At 37.3% G+C, this 16,564-nt stretch overlaps 1 pseudogene; it reads right to left on the reverse strand.

The window, feature by feature from the left end:
* Positions 1 to 6,446: 6,446 nt before the first annotated feature.
* LOC143665339 (ferritin light chain pseudogene) lies at positions 6,447 to 6,995 on the reverse strand (annotated as a pseudogene).
* Between the last annotated feature and the right edge of the window lie 9,569 nt (positions 6,996 to 16,564).

Below are 16,564 nucleotides of genomic sequence, written 5' to 3' on the forward strand. Positions count from 1 at the left end.
GAGGTGGCTTAAGGGAACAACAACTCACGAATGGAAGGATAAACTGTGGTGTCTATATACAGTGGAATATTGAGCAGCTACAAGAAGGAATGAAGTTGTGAGGCATGCAGCTAGATGAATGAATCTTGATGACAGTATGTGAAAAAAGCCAGAAAGGAAAAGACAGATATAATGCCTCACTACTATAGACTAACTACAATGTGCAGACTCTGAGGATTGAAATAGAGATTGTAGGTTATCAGGGGAAAGCTTATTGTAAATGTTCCTAGATTGTAAGCTCTTACAGCAGTCACATTTATTCCTGAGTTGTAACTGTTATTTCTAGATTCTCAAATGCTGAGTTCTTTGTGTATAACTTGGTTGTGCCTTGGAAATTTGGGTATCTGTGTGACAGATGGAACCCAGAGCTAGAGTTCTATAGCTATGAAAGTCATTACCCCATACAGCAATTATTTAAAAAGCTAAGAAAGAGATCAAACGTCAGAGAAATGAATGAAGCCAATTTGGTTAAGACAAAGGTAAATCAGACTTAAAGGTCAAGGATAATATTGACTGTATTTAAAAATTTTAACTTCTGGGTGAGACCAAAGGAAGAGACATATATTTCGTGCAAAATCTATATTTTCTGTAGCACACTATCTAATTTAACTTACATGGAACCTTAAATATGGAGTGAGATTTTGTTGGCTTGTACAGTTAGTGTGATGCCCTGATACATCCCAGAGTAATTTGGGCAGAAGTCTAAAAAGCGTTTGCAAAGTTCCCTTGAGGGTCTGGGGAAAAGGTAGAAATATTAAATTCCCCCACCTGGGAAAGATCTGATATTCTTGCAAGCATTAGAGACTACCAATTTAATAAGCCAAGCCCTCAGTCTTGGGGCTTGCCCTTATGAAATGTATTCCTGCAAAGGAGATGCTAAGGCTATTTATAATTATGCCTAAGAGTCACCCCCAGAGTGACTTTTGTTACTCAGATGTGGCCTCTCTCTCTAAGCCAACTCTGTAGGTAACTTCACTGCCCTCCTCCATGTGGGACATGACTTCCAGGGGTGTAACTCTGCCTATCAACATGGGATATGACTCCTGGGGTTGAGAAAGACTTCCTGACCAAAAGGGGGAAAAGAAATGAAGCAAAATAAAGTATTAGTGGTGAGAGATTTCAAATAAAGTTGAGAGGTCATTCTGAAGGTTATTCTTATGCATTATATAGAGATCCCTTTTCAGTATTTGGCATATTGGAGTAACTAGAGGGAAATGCCTAAAACCATTGAATTGTAATCTTGTAACCTTGATTCTTGAAGATGATAGTATAGCTACATAGTTTTTACTATGTAAACATGTGATTGGAAAACTTTATGACTGATAATCTCTTTATCCAGTGTAAGGACAGATGAGTAGGAGAATAAAGACAAAAATAAATAAATAATAAGGGGGACAGGAGGCATGGAATGTTTTGGGTATTCTTTCTTCTTATCTTTTTTTTAATTCTTATTTTTATTGTTTTTGGAATAATGAACATGTTCAAAATTCAATGGTGATGAATGAATATCAACTACATGATGATACTGGGAAGCACTGACTATGATACTGTGAAACATTGATTATATACTTTGGATGATCATATGGTATGTGAATATATACCAATAAAATTGCATTAAATACTCTTATCAATGATTTTGAAAAGTCATATAAAAATGTGATATGTTTTATAGAACTTTTAAGAATTCCCAATTTTCCAATGTTATCGCTTTCTTGATTGTCGCTTTTTAGCCTTTTTTTTTAAAAAAACCACCATTTTGTTCTAATTTATACATGCTAAGAGTTCTAAAAGGTCCTCTTTTGGGGGTTTCTTCACAAGAACTAAGGAAATAACCTTTGTTATATAGAAGCGTGCTGAACTGGGCTATTTCATCAGAAGTATTTTAACTCTTATAAGCTTTTAAACAAACCTGAGGTAATATTAAGCAGCTCAAGAAGATAACTGAATAATCAAAATCGTATTCTCAGTTTTAACAAAAACAAAACACATGTGAAAAGGTGCCAGGATCTACAGGAAGATTGGGTCTAAGTGGTCATCTAGTGTATAGAGGATATCAGTAGATTGAGCAGTGTTGTTCTTTGTGATTTAAATTGTCGTTAAAAATGGACTCTGTTCTGATGTGATAATCACAAGCTTTAAATCACCTGCTCTGACTGTCTCAGAAAGTAGAAACCTCAACTCAAAGGAGAAAAATGTAAAGTTGTACCTAGTGCCCGCCAAAGGAGGCAGCTCTGTCAATGCACCAGATGTGATTTTTCTGAACATCTGCATCCCAGTATGAAGTAAGGACATGGCACTGCTGGTAAGGAAACTTCTATGAAGAGAGATGACACTTTATCCAAGAGAAACAGAATGTTTCCTCCTTCTCTTTCTCTTTCTCTGAACACATGCACACATATCAAGGTAGTGTTTCAAAAGTAGATATTTGTGATGCATACACAAAGACCTAAATGCCAGTGGTCTGTTCCTCATTTATAACTGAATCAAGGGTGTTTAAAAATAAATTAGATGTGTGTCTAAAGAAGTAAAGTGGAAGTGGAAGTGGTTGTGTTATTGTTTGACAATCTGCTTTATAAATTTAAGAGTATTGTGGTAGTTAGATTCAGTTGTCAACTTGGCCAGGTGAAGGCACCTAGTTCTGTTAGGTGAAGGCACGTACCATCATGAGCCAATGGTATGTGAACCTCATCTGTTGCTGATTACATCTGCAGTCAGCTAGGAGGTGTGCCTGCTGCAATGAATGATGTTTGATTTACTTGGCGGGTGCTTAAATGAGAGAGCGCAACGTAGCACAGCCCAAGCAGCTCAGCATACCCCATCTCAGCGCTTGCAGCTCATTCCAGGACTTTGGAGGTGCAGAAAGGAATCACCCCGGGGAAAGCTGTTGGAACCCAGAAGCCTGGAGAGAAGGCCAGCAGAGATTACCCCGAGCCTTCCCACGTAAGAAAAAACCCCAGATGAAAGTTAGCTGCCTTTCCTCTGAAGAACCAACAAAATAAATCCCCTTTTATTAACATCCAATTCGTCTCTGATGTGTTGCATTCTGGCAGCTAGCAAACTAGAACAAGTATATTATAAATAATTTTTCTATCATTAATTATTCTATGGTATGGAAATATCAAAATTTACTAATTTAATCCTCTATTACCTGGGCATAGGTTATTTTCCTCTCCTCCACTAGTACAAATAATTTACTTAAATGTAAATCTTTGTGCACATTTATTATTTCCTGAATTTCATATAAGCTAACTTAATGGGTCAAAAGGATGACGTTTTTAAAGCAATTCTTACATATTGCCAATTTGCCTACAGAAAGTTGTTCCATTTTTACTCCTATAGACTAGAAAGCTTGTTTCTTTTCACTGAGTATAGCAATTTGTCTGTTTTCTAATATTAAAGAATGTCTCACTTTTAACATTTAATTTACTAAACTGCTTTCTTCCATATATTACCTTTTAATTTTCTAAATGCATTTATTTCTGACATTTTATTTTTGAACCATCAATTATAACAATATGTTCCTAAAAAGTTCTCAATTTGTTATGGTGAAGAGGCTAATAATTTCTTATACATTTTTATGTTTTAATTTAAAGAGCATATTTAAAATACACCTAGAATTCATTCTGATGTATAATGTGAGAAAAAAAATCTAATTTCTTTCTACTTTCCTTTATAGAACCTATTAAAAGCTATACATTTGAATGTAAATTTTCTTCAAAGTTCTTATCTTGGAAAGTTAATCACATATTCTAATGATGCTCAGAATATATTTTTAACTTTTCTCTAAAATTGTCTTCTATGTCAGTAGAAATTTATACAGCCACATAAACACACCACTCAGGGATTTGAAACCATGCTTTGATTTTGATCAGAAGTGGAACGACTCAGCTTGATCACTTATCTCATTCAGCAGACTTGGCTTTGATTGGTTTTTTGCTCTCTCTAAAAATAAAATCTGACCTCAATTAGAAGCCGCACCATCACTAAGAATATTTCAAAGGATCTGTACCAAAGGTACCCAAAAGTTTCCCAAAGAGGACTTCCAAAAATATTCTGAGCAACAGAATAAGTGTCTGTACTCCTAAAGTGACTAATTTGGAATTGGGAACACTCGTTTTTCTGGTATCCATTCTGATTAGGTTGCTTAAAACTTGGCTTCATTATATAATAATTGCACTCTTCAGATTTTCTCTAGGAATCACCTTGCTAAGTGATCAGTCCTAAAGCATCTTTGGTGTTACTTCAAGATGTTTATGTACTTACAGAAGAACATTAAAATCATAGGAAAGAATAGTGCTTTTTTATTTTAACCAGACTGATTCTAGGACATATATGACATACTATCTCATGAGAAGGATAGAATTCCCAATAAAATTTTATTAAACATATATTCTTCTTTTTGATAGATAAAGTAATAAGAGTAGCAAAGTAAATTTAGAGCATAAATAATATATTACACTAATTAATAAAAAAGGTATGTTCCAGTAACATGTATTTTGAAAGAAATGATTTCCATAGATAACAAAGAAAGCATAAAGATAAATTTTAGGAAGTCAAGAAGGGGAAAGAAGAGGTTTTATTCAAATGTGGCAAATTCTTGGACCTTGCCTAAGTTCTGCCAATGTACTTAAATTTTTTCTTTCCAATGTAAATGCCTTTGGATAAACCCTGTGCCCCGAGACCAACAAGAATGCTTCCTCCCTGGCCCCTGAAAACAGTTGAATTTGTAATCCCCAAATTGGAATTTTTCAAAGCATTAAGCACTAATTACACAAATGAAATCCTAATACATTAGGGGATTCTGTTTTTCCTTCTGAGAAAGGAGGTGTATTAGCTAGGGCTCTCTAGAGAAACAGAATCAGCAGGAGATATCCGTAAGCATAAAATTTATAAAAGTGTCTCACATAATCATGGGAATGTAGAGTCCAGGGTCTGTAGGGCAGGCCGCAAGCTGGCAACTCTGATGAAGTTCCTCAATGAACTCTCAGGAGAGGCTGGACAACTGTGGGAAGGGAAGAGGGGAGGCTGTAAAGTCGGCAGCTCTGATGAAGGGTCTGGACAAATTCCACAGTAGAGGCTTTTGGGTGAAGCAGGAAGATTGACTGTCTTTTCTGAATCCTCCTTAAAAGCTTTCTGGTGATTAGATTAAGCATGATTCATTGCAGAAGACACTCCCCTTAGGTGATGACAAATGCAGTCAGCTGTGGATACAGCTAACATGATCATGATTTGAGTCCTCATAGCAACAGACAGGCCAGTGCTTGTCCAACCAGACAAGCTGGTTACCATCACCTGACCAAGTTGACATATGAACCTGACTGTGACGGGTAAGATTAGAAAGGAAATAGGGGAGTAAAGAATTTATCTTTCAGGCATGAAAGGATGCATAATTGGAATGATCCTATTGATTTTTACTTCTGGAGTCCACTGACCTCATGACCTATAACCTCTTAATTTCTATCTAGAAGTTCAAGTTGCTCTCAGACTTTGGAGTCAGTTTGCTCTCTGGTCAGGGGCATTTCAGAAGCACCCAAACGAAAGCACAAATATAAGCCCACTGGCCAGCCCTACTTCTTTTCTCACTCTTAGCTTCATTCTGGATCTGAGGATCTTGTGTGCATGTGGGTGGATATTGAAGCCATACATCTAGCTCTGAGCTCTGTCCACCTTCCCCACTTCCCAGACAGCCACTTCTTAGTCACAGCTCAGGCCCTGTGGTGCCTACACTGATAATTTTACAGTCAGTTTCTGAGAGGATGGACTAGTAAAGGCCTATTCAGTCCCCAAAATTTGCTTAGGAACATTTGAGCATGGCCTAGAAGGGTAGACACAGGAAATGTGTCTTAACACAAGGTTCACCTTGCTCCATGGAGTCATGGCCAAAGAACAGGGTCCTCTCTAGAGCACAGCGTACAGGGCAGGGAACCCCACTTGCCTCAGTCCAAGAGTGGTTGCTTAGGAACATTTGAGCATGGCCTAGAAGGATAGACACAGGAAATGTGTCTTAACACAAGGTTCACCTTGCTCCATGGAGTCATGGCCAAAGGACAGGGTCCTCTCTAGAGCACAGCGTCCAGGGCAGGGAACCCCACTTGCCTCAGTCCAAGAGTGGTAACTGTTTCAAGGGACTGGATTTGGTGACAAATCTAGCCTTAGTTCCCCAGCCAACACTTTCACTCTGTCCTTCTCCTTCCAAACACTGCAACTTTATCTGGAACTTGAAGGTTATGTGAATCTTTTTTTTTTTTTTTTGCTGCAAAAAGCTTTATTGTTCACTTGGTTCAAGGCTTGTTAGATGGTGGCAGGGCAGCTGGTTAAAGAGAGCCTCCTGGCTGGAGGGAGGGGCTCAGGCAGAAGCCTGGATGCCAGGGGAATGCAGAGGGGGCCCCATAAAGGCCTCTGGGTCTGGAGGCTCCTAGTCGTCCTGCTTGAGGGTGAGCCTTTCTAAGAGATACTCGCCCGGTCCGGCCTGCGGGCTGGCCAGCCTGCGGAGGTTGGTCAGGTGGTCACCCATCTTCTTGATGAGTTTCACCTCCTCATCTAGGAAATGGTTCTCCAGGAAATCACAGAGATGAGGGTCTGAGTTGGCAGAACTCAGGGCATGCAGTTCCAAAAGGGACTGGTTCAGGATCTTCTCGAGGACCAGGGCGGCTTCCATGGCATCCAGGGTCATTCCCCACTCATCTTGGGACGGCTTCGACAGGTCCTGAACAGCGCGCGGCCGCTGCACTGGTTTTGCATCTTCAAGAGATGCTCGGCCCCCTCGCGCTTGTCCTTTGACAGCTCGCTGAAGAAGTGGGCCACGTCCTTCAGGACCACATGGTCGTGGTTGAAATAGAAGCCCAGAGAGAGGTAGGTGTAGGAGGCCCACAGATACCGGTTGACCAGGCGGTTTACAGAGGCCTCCACGTCGGCGGTATAGTTCTGGCGGATCCGGGAGCTCATGGTTGGTCGACAATGAGAAGCTAACCACACACACAAAAAGACCTGTTAGCTGGTCCCGGAGGCAGGGGCTGGCCCAGAAGTTGGTCCCGGAGGTTGCAGCGGGAGAGGCTGTTGAGGGTGGTCGAGGCCGGAGAGGTGGGGGAGAGTCCCCGGGTCTGTTCCATTCAAACACTCTTGAAGCAAGAGATGGATCCGCGGGACTGCCGGGCGCGCTGCAGATTATGTGAATTTGAAGATGAAGATTGTGTCTCCACTTTTTTTCTGCCCATAACTCAGATTTCTGCCTGATGGTTGCTCTAGGCTCTTTAAACATCTCAAAATAAGTCAGAGAGCTGAAATTTCCACTCAGTAGCTTTTGAACCAAATCCTAATGCAGACTGTCTTATGGTTTGAGCACATTCCAAAGTCTGCCTCTGTCTCCTTCTGGCCACATCCCATGCTCTGGTGGGTTTGCCTTCTACCCTGACTCATTGTCTGATCTGCTTCTTAAATCAGGCTTTGTAGGAAGAGATCTCAGTAGACAAACTTGTCTTGGGCAGTATGATTTCAGACCTGGGGAGAAGTCAGGAAATAATATTTTGGTTTCTAAACTTAGAAAATCATTGTTTCTCCATCTGAGGGAGAAATTGCCATTCAGATGGGGAAAGAAGAAAAATAACCCAAGTTTGGGAACACTAGTGGCTTGGAGTTACATACCCCAGAAAAAAATATGTTCTTAACCTTAATGCATTTTGTGGGTTTGAATCCATTGTAAATAGGACCTTTTGATGAGGTTACTTCAGTTAAGGTGTGGCCCAAATGAATCAGGATGGGTCTTAATCTTGTTATTTGGAGGCCTTATAGAGAAGGCCCCAGAGAAAGAAACCAAAGGAGCAGTCAGAAGCTGGAAGTCAATGGAACTTGGTAGAGAAATGAGAAGATGCTACCCTGCTCCATTGCTATGTGAATGAAAAGCCAAAAACCAAGGATTGCTGGCAACTGGCCTCAAAACACCACAGTCTTTGGAGAGAAATCATTGTTTTGCTGACACCTTGATTTTGAACTTCTCCTGGTCTCAAAACCGTCAACCTATAAATTCTTATTGGTTAAGTCAACCAACTACATTGTATGTGTTTATATAGTGGCTGGGAAACCAAAACAGGAACCTAGAAGACAGTCACTCAAAACTTCTCAGATTTGCTCACTTTCTCATTGCTAGACAAAATGTGAAGGGCCACACAATCCCACTCTTAGACACAGAATTCAAAAAGTATAACCTACAGGTGAGTAATCAGCAATGCAATGTTTGAAGAAGAGGATGTCATGCTACAGATTCTAGAGAGAAGAGACAGCAAATATGTGGAAGGTACTGGATTAACAGCTGTTGGTTAAATTAAGGACTGAACAAGGAACAGCACAGTCGGCATCAGGAAACCCAGAAAAACAACGTCCATGTCTTATCTCTGTGCCTCTGCCTTGGTGTTCTTTCTGCTCACCTGACGGAGCATCTGGATGCTCTGCCATAATGGAGATTATATATCATAACCAAGCTACATTTCTTAACTGTGTGTAATTCTAATTGGCTCAAAGTAGATATCCAGTTGTAACAGCTGGCTTAATCCCCATGGCCAGTATATTCTCTTACAAGAAAAAAATCAAGCAAACAAAAGTACATTATAATTAGAAAATGAAGTATAAGTTTTGAATTTCTTAGGATATTTTCTGCTATATGTATAATATGCACACACTATTGGCTGACATTACCACCCAGAAGACCCCAAACTTGCTGAGATTGCACAAGCATGTAGTGCAGAAAGCTAATAGATCTCTTTAGGGAGCTGGGTCCAAAGAAAACTATTTAACATTTGTTGGACATAGTCTGTGTGTTTATATGTTACCTTTTGAAACATGACTTCTCATTTAGATCAAATGTCTTCTCATATCAATTAATTTCGCTTACTTTTGACTCTGAGCTTTCTTTTGTATGTCAGAAAGTGAAGTGATAGGTATTGTTTTGGACCCATTTGCAGAGGAAAATTCACAGTTAAATGAATGTTAATTTTATATTAGTGTTATCAGATATTTCAAATAGAAAATTAGTTAATACCAAATGGTTTATTTTTACTATTCATCTAATTCTTGAAATCAGAGTAAAACCACTATACTTTCATTTTATTGTAAATGAAAATATAATATTATTGGAAATGTAATTGTAAATTCCTTAAGAAGTTGAACAATGAAAATGAAATTACTTGTTTTTGACATGATTTAAAAAAACAAATTTTGGAGTAGCACAGCATTTTTTTTTTGCATGGGCAGGCACCAAGAATCAAACCCGGGTCTCCATCATGGCAGGTGAGAACTCTGCCTGCTGAGCCACTGTGGCCCGCCTGGTAGCACAGCATCTTAATAAAATTAGTGTTATTATAAGGTTAAGAAGGTTGTGGAGTAGAAATATACTTGGAATCGATCATGGCATACACATAATTCATAAATATGTCCAAGCAGGCTAATACATAGAACCAATAAAATAGAATTGGTAGGTTTTTTAGGAAATAATTTTATTATTGAAATTCATTTTTGGAGGAAGTTATTTTGTAACTCCACGATATAATTATAGCAACCTATTAGTTAATACAAAATAATTCAAACATTCTTTATTTTCCATGATTTTTGGTATTCTCTATAGCTCTCAAATCTGTCTTGGGTTTAGATGATGAATTATATGCTTATATATACCTATGTAAGAAAGTGGCATCACTGCCCATCCATTGAACCAGGATATAAACCCAGTAATCATTTCAGACTCCTCCTTTTCACTTAAACCTTCAGTCACTGAAAGTAACCTTGAAGTTAATTATGTTTCAGGTCCATTAACACTACCTGAGTTAATGCTATAGCATTTCTTTCCAAAATTACTTAAGAAGATTTCTGTTTTGCTTCCTCCTCAGCTGTGTTTAACAACAAAGAAAAAGGTGAAAAAAAAAAAAAAAGAAGATTTCTGTTTTGTCTCTCTATCACCCTGTCATTCCATCCTTTCAATTCATCCTCTACACAATAGTCAAAATGACCATTGCTTAAAATCTTTTGAATGTTCCCCATTTCCTACAGAATGAAGTTCAGGGTTCCTATCAATGAAGTTCATTGACCAAAGATTTCTGTTTAAGCTCTATAACTCATTTTTTGTCTCTTGATTCCATACCCTCCACTACTGCTATATTCATATATATATATCAGGTATGCCATGCTCCTTCAAGACATAAAGAAGATGGTTAACCTAGAATAACTTTTCCTTTTCTTTTCTTGGATCCCTTAGCAAAAGATGCTTACCTCTACCATAGCATATCCTGTACTACAATGGTGTACTTGCTATCTTCCTCTCTAAACCGTGAATTTTCTTAGAACAGAGAGTATGTCTTTTCCTCCATATTCCTAGTAGTAAAAATATTCCTTGCATATCAAACACATACAATAAAAATATATTGTATGAATTAGTGTAAGTTAGAACATGAGTGCTACAATGAAGCAATGGTCAAATTTTATATGAGAGGAAGAGAAGAGAGGAGTTATATCCAGTTATAGAGAAAGAGGACAATTCATACAGAATTTCATTTTTGATTGAACTTTTCATGTTTAAAGGATTTACAAAAGCAAGGATGGCAAGAAAGAAATCTCAGGCAAACCGTACAGCATAGAATATAGCAAGTATCCTTGAAAGAATAAAAATTTTCGTATAGAAAGAGTGAACAAAAACATGATGTCAAGGGGCAAGAAATATTTGGAAAGCCCAGGTTGAGATTCCTGAATGATAGCCAGTTTATAGTTTAGATCTTACTCCCTTAATAATGGAAATATCCTGAAATTTTGAACAAGAGTTATGCCTCCCCATTTAGGATATGTGAGATAGACTGTACAAAACAACAACAACAAAAAAGGGACTTATTAGGAAATCATTGTATAATTTAAATGGGCATAACTAGTGATGTCTTAGAGCCAGTTTGTACTGGCTTGTGAAAGCCAATTTCTATATTTCCAGGAATTTTTGAGCCAGCTTTTATACACAGCCCCTTATTAAAAATTAAGTTATGAAATTAAATAATCTATGTTAAAATGAAGGTAAGTATTCTACATCCTCACTATTTATTTTATAATACTTGGTACTACTATCTGTGCTCTTAAGATTACATAAATCTGTGTGGCAGAAATAATAAATAATGGCTACTGTTATACATCTCTTCTTAACCCAACATTTGGTGACATCATGGATGGTAGCTTGAAATTGGACGTAGTGATAATATTTACATGATAGAAATTGACAACTGCTATAATCATGATTTGATGTATTGCTTTGTTTATTGCTGAGACTTATGAAAGTGATAAGAAAATAATAATAATGCAGATTGAACTTAAAAGCATGCCGTGTCTAACCATTCCATTTTGAGTAGAACAAAAATTTTTGAAATATTATTCCAATATTTGAAAATTATATAGTTCAACAAGGAAGTTCCTCTTTGTTGAGTTGAATGAGTGTAGTTCCAAGAAATGTCTTTGTTTTTTCATGCTATTAATGTCAGATTTACATTAATTGGTTCATTAATTGTAACCATAGGTTGGCTCTAGGTACAAAACCAAAAAATAAAAAAATCAATACTTTTGTTGCAAAAATCAACAAAAGTATTCTTTGAGCATCAATTGCATTTATGGAACTTACAATAAAGAGTATTATAATTTTATTATAGTTTGTGAATTGTGTTTTATATATCTTTTATATCAATGAAATGTATAATGAACATTGGTGCTTGTGTGTGCATATATACATATACCAGTTTTTTGGGGGGAGGCCGGGCTGTTTGTAAGCATTTACCAGCACACGGCTAGTGGAAGAGGAAGGAAGGGAAACTTTCACAAACTATTTGGAGATTATACCACAGGATGTAAAACTAATTAAATATGGTGGGAGGGATGAATGATGATTCAGAGATGAATGAGACTTTTAGGCTTGTTGACAAAAGTCATTTGGAGAAATTTGAAGGGCAAAAAGAAAAGATTTACGAGGAATATGAGTTCAGATTTAGACTTCTGAGCCTTCCAGTGGGCTGTATCCAGCATATGAAAGTAGAGTATTTGGGCCTAGAGTTGATAGGTTTGGGGATCGTCTGAACTGAAATGTCCTCAGAGTCATAGTAAAAATGAAATAAGAAAGAAAACTGCCTACTGATATCTGTAAGGTGAGGCTTAATTTCAGAGGAAAGGAGAAAAAGGAAATGCAGAGAAGGAATTAGGAGCAGTCAGTGAAAGAGGAAGAGAATCGGGTGAGTATGAGTTTCAAAGAAGCCTGGTGCAGAGAGCATGCCAGAAAAGACCTTGCCAACAGAGATAGCACTGAGAATTAATATTTTGCATGAAACCAGCAACTAGAGCAAAAAAAAAAAAAAAAGTATTTATGTTTGTCAGAGAAATTAAAGATAAACTTTATGATGTAAATGTTCCCGTAACACATAGGTTGAGATGTATCCTTCTAGATACAACTAAAATTTGACAAGTCAAAATTATACCCTGAGGTCTGCTATGTCCCTAAATTACACATGAAGAACCAGAATTTTCCCAAAATTGGAGAACTGCGCTAAGGTGGTACCTCTTGAGATTTGGGAGGTTGTTTTATACTTATTCTGGAGGTATTCCATCTTAATAACCTACTTTGGAGAGATTTTGCCCTGCAGTATTAGGAGTTCTCTAGAATTAACTTGCGTTTTATTGGCATTATTGTTATTATATAATTTCTCTCCAAAATTCATCAAGGTCACCTGATATATGAAGTAATATATTTTCTCTGGGCAAGCTTGCTACTAAGTTACTACTATAGTATGAACACACTGCAGAGTAGTCTTAAAAACTGCCATAAATATTTTCCTGCGTAATTTCAAAGGCAGGAGGAGTGTTATGAAGAGGATGGTGGGCGGATCAGATGCTGCTGTGTTGTTGATCATGTCTGAGCTCTGGTAAAATACTGAAGACATTTTAGGGCAGAAGGATTGGATTCAGGGTCAGAATATGTACTGAATGTGCATCTCTCTCCATATATATCTCAATCTTATAGGAAAGTTGCTCATTCCTTTCCTTAACAAAACAAAACATAACAAAAACAAAATAGCTGGTACTTAACACAAACCCTGTTTATTTTTAGCAGTTCAAAAGTAGACGTTATACTCAAAGGTAGACTTGTCCTGTATAAGCAACTATGCACATAGCTTGTCTGGTTTAATTAATGGTATAACCTTCACCAAAATAGATTCACGTGATATGTGAAGTTTTCTAATTTCTTATTTAACTATGAAACTTCCTTCAAAGAACTTTATTACTAGAATATTTGTTAATTGGGATAACTCTGATAGTTTTGAGAGCATTTGTAAATTAGTCTCCTAAGGCTGCTGTAACATAGTACCATGAACTGGGTGACTTAAAGAGCAGAAATTTATGCTCTCTCAGTTCTGAAGGAAATCCAGTGTTGTCAGGATCCACCTTCCACTGAAGGTTTTAGAGAAGAACATTCCGTATCTCTTCTTAGCTTCTGGTGGCTCCCGGCACCCCTAGGAGTTCCCTTGGTTTGTAGCTGCTTCGCTCCATTCTGCCTCCATTGTCACCTGGCCTTTGTTTCTGTGTATGTCTCTGCGTGTCCATCTTTTCTTATGAAAATACCAGGCATTGCATTTAGGGTCCTCTTTAATCCAGCATGACCTCATTTAACTTAATTATATCTGTGGAGACCTTATTTTCAAAAAAAGTCACATTCTGAAGTTCTGGGTGGAATGGATTCTTGGGCACACTATACAAGGGTTAATAATTTCAGTAAATATTAAAATAATTTAAAAAATAGACATGAATTTTCTATTTAATAAAAGTTCGGTTTTTGTGTATCATGTGTCACCTCAGAATCCATCCTTTCTTTTAGTTTAATTTCTCTTTCCCTGATCACTCTTCTCTCAGAAGGTCATGGCTTATCCATGAGAAAGTATAAGCTCTTCCATGTGGTTGTTTGTAATAGGGCTGTATAGTCACAGGTAAACTGATGCACACTTTCTAGATATTTAACCCACAAATGTAGCCAGACATTTAAAAATATCTGTGTTTCCTAGCTGTTGGGGTTATATTAATATCAAAGAAGACCCAAGACAAGGAGTATTGACAGAGATAATGTATTTCATAATGATAAAAGGATCAAGTCTTCAGGGAGATATAGTGATATTTTCTTAAAAAATAGTTTTAATTGAGAAATCTTCACACACAGTCCATTCAGAATAAACAATCAATGGCTCACAATATTATTAAATAGTTGTGTATTCATCACCATGACCATTTTTTAGAACATTTGCAACACTCCAGAAAAAGAAATAACAAGAAAAAAGAAAAAACTCATACATCCCATACCCCCAACCCCTTCCTCTCCTTGACCAATTGTATTTCAATCTACCCAGTTTTTTTTTTTACCCCTTATCCTCCCCTATTATTTATTTATTTTTCCTTATTTTTTTACTCATCTGTCATTAACCTGGATAAAAGGAACATTAGACACAAGGTTTTCACAATCACGTGGTCATCCTGTAAAGGCTATATAGTTATATAATCATCTTCAAGACTCAAAGCTTCTGGAACACAGTTCAACAGTTTCAGGTACTTCCCTCTAGCCACTCTAATGCACCATAACCTAAAAAGGGGTATCTATATAATGCATAAGAATAACCTCTTAACTGTGTTTGAAATCTCTCAGCCACTGAAAAGAAACTTCATTTTGTCTCATTTGTTTTCTCCCCTTTTGGTCAAAAAGTGTTTCTCAATCCCATGATGCCAGGTCCTGGCTCATCCTGTGAGTCCTATCTCACATTGCCAGGGACATTTATAATGTCCTGGGTAGGGGGGAGGGCAGTGAGTTCACCGGCCAAGTTGGCTTAGAGAGAGAGAGAGGCCACTTCTGAGCAACAAAAGAGGTTCTCTGGAGGTGACTCTTAATTATACGTAGGCTTAGCATCTCCTTTGCAGAAATAAGTTTTATAGGGTCAAACCCCAAGATCAGGGGCCCAGCCTATTCAAGTGGTTGTCCCCACTGCATGTGAGAATATCAGGAATTCCCCAGGTGGGAAAGTTTAATATTTCCTCCTTTCTCCTCAGTTCCCCAAGGAGACTTGGCAAATACTTTTTTATTCGCTGCCCAGATTACTCTGGGACATATTGGGGCATCACACTAACCTATACAAACCAAAAAGATCTCATGCCCTATTCAAGATTCTATGTAATTGAGATATAGTGATCTTAAATGTGTATGTGCCTAATGAAAGGGCTTCAGAAAAGAAGGAAATTCTCAAGTTCACAATTATAGTTGGATATTCTTAACACTCATCTCTCAGTAATTGATAAAACATCTAGATAAAAATATCAGTAAGGATATAAAAAAATTTGAAAAGCACTATCAACCCACTTGAGCTACATGACATTTATAGAACACTCCATCTAATGCTGCAGGATACATATTCTTTTCAAGTATGCATGGAAATTTCATTAAGATAGATGGTAGGCTAGGCCAACAACGTGTCTCAGCACATTTTTACAATGCCAAAACCGTATGGAATGTGTTCTTTAACCCTAACAGCATTACATTAGAAACCAATAATAAGATGTGTAGAAAGCTTCCAAGTATTCTGGAAAAATAGGAACTATGCTTTACTGTTGTACCAAATTGCCATTGCACCATCTTGCATCGCAGGTTTGTTTTTTTTTTTTGTTTTTGCATAAGGTTGTAAGGAAAATTTAAAATCTCCACTAAACTGATTAAGAAAATTAATATTCAAGTCTAATTAATTATTTTGAAATATAACGTTTATGAGATATTTTTAGTAAGCATCTGTTGTCATTAACTACTGGCTGGTCACATCAAGAAAAATTTATTAGGCTTTGTAACTAATCGATTCCAATATCCTGATATTTATATAAGCACCCTATATTATTTCTCATGATCTCATCTTCTTTCAAAACGCTTAGAATCTCAGACTGCCAATTTTGTTTTGTAAAATAAGCACATTTTCTGGATATGTTAATGCCATTGTTTATTGACTATTTACTTGGCTTGGATGTAATTGGGGTCATTAGGGAAACATCTGCAGCTCAGATCCTGTCAATACCTGACCTTAAAAATACTCACCACGATCCTGTGTTATTGGATGTTAAACAAGCTAGCCCTTTCATGGGGTTGTAGCTGTTGTGGCAATGCAAGCAGGGTCAGAGGTACTATTCCTTGTTGAAAACTTTTTTGGGAGTAAAAAAGTCTTCTGCTGTAGACATGGTGTTTCAAAAATCAGACAAAATATACTTCATGGAAAATCTATTTTGAGAAAGACATTCATTCGAAGAGCTAAAACTAGCATCCGGATAAAAAAAGGAAAGGATGAAACATCAAACTGAAAATATCTTCCTATATTGTGACATTTTAGCAAATGTAAATGAAACCACCTTTAAGGCTGTCACAAGCAAAGAAATCCAACTGGGGTCTTGATGAGTGAAGGGATGTTAAAGAATCTCTCATCAGCAGACCACAAAGAATAAAGCAAAAGCT

This window comes from Tamandua tetradactyla, chromosome 21, assembly GCF_023851605.1.
Source record: "Tamandua tetradactyla isolate mTamTet1 chromosome 21, mTamTet1.pri, whole genome shotgun sequence".
Taxonomy (NCBI): Eukaryota; Metazoa; Chordata; class Mammalia; order Pilosa; family Myrmecophagidae; genus Tamandua; species Tamandua tetradactyla.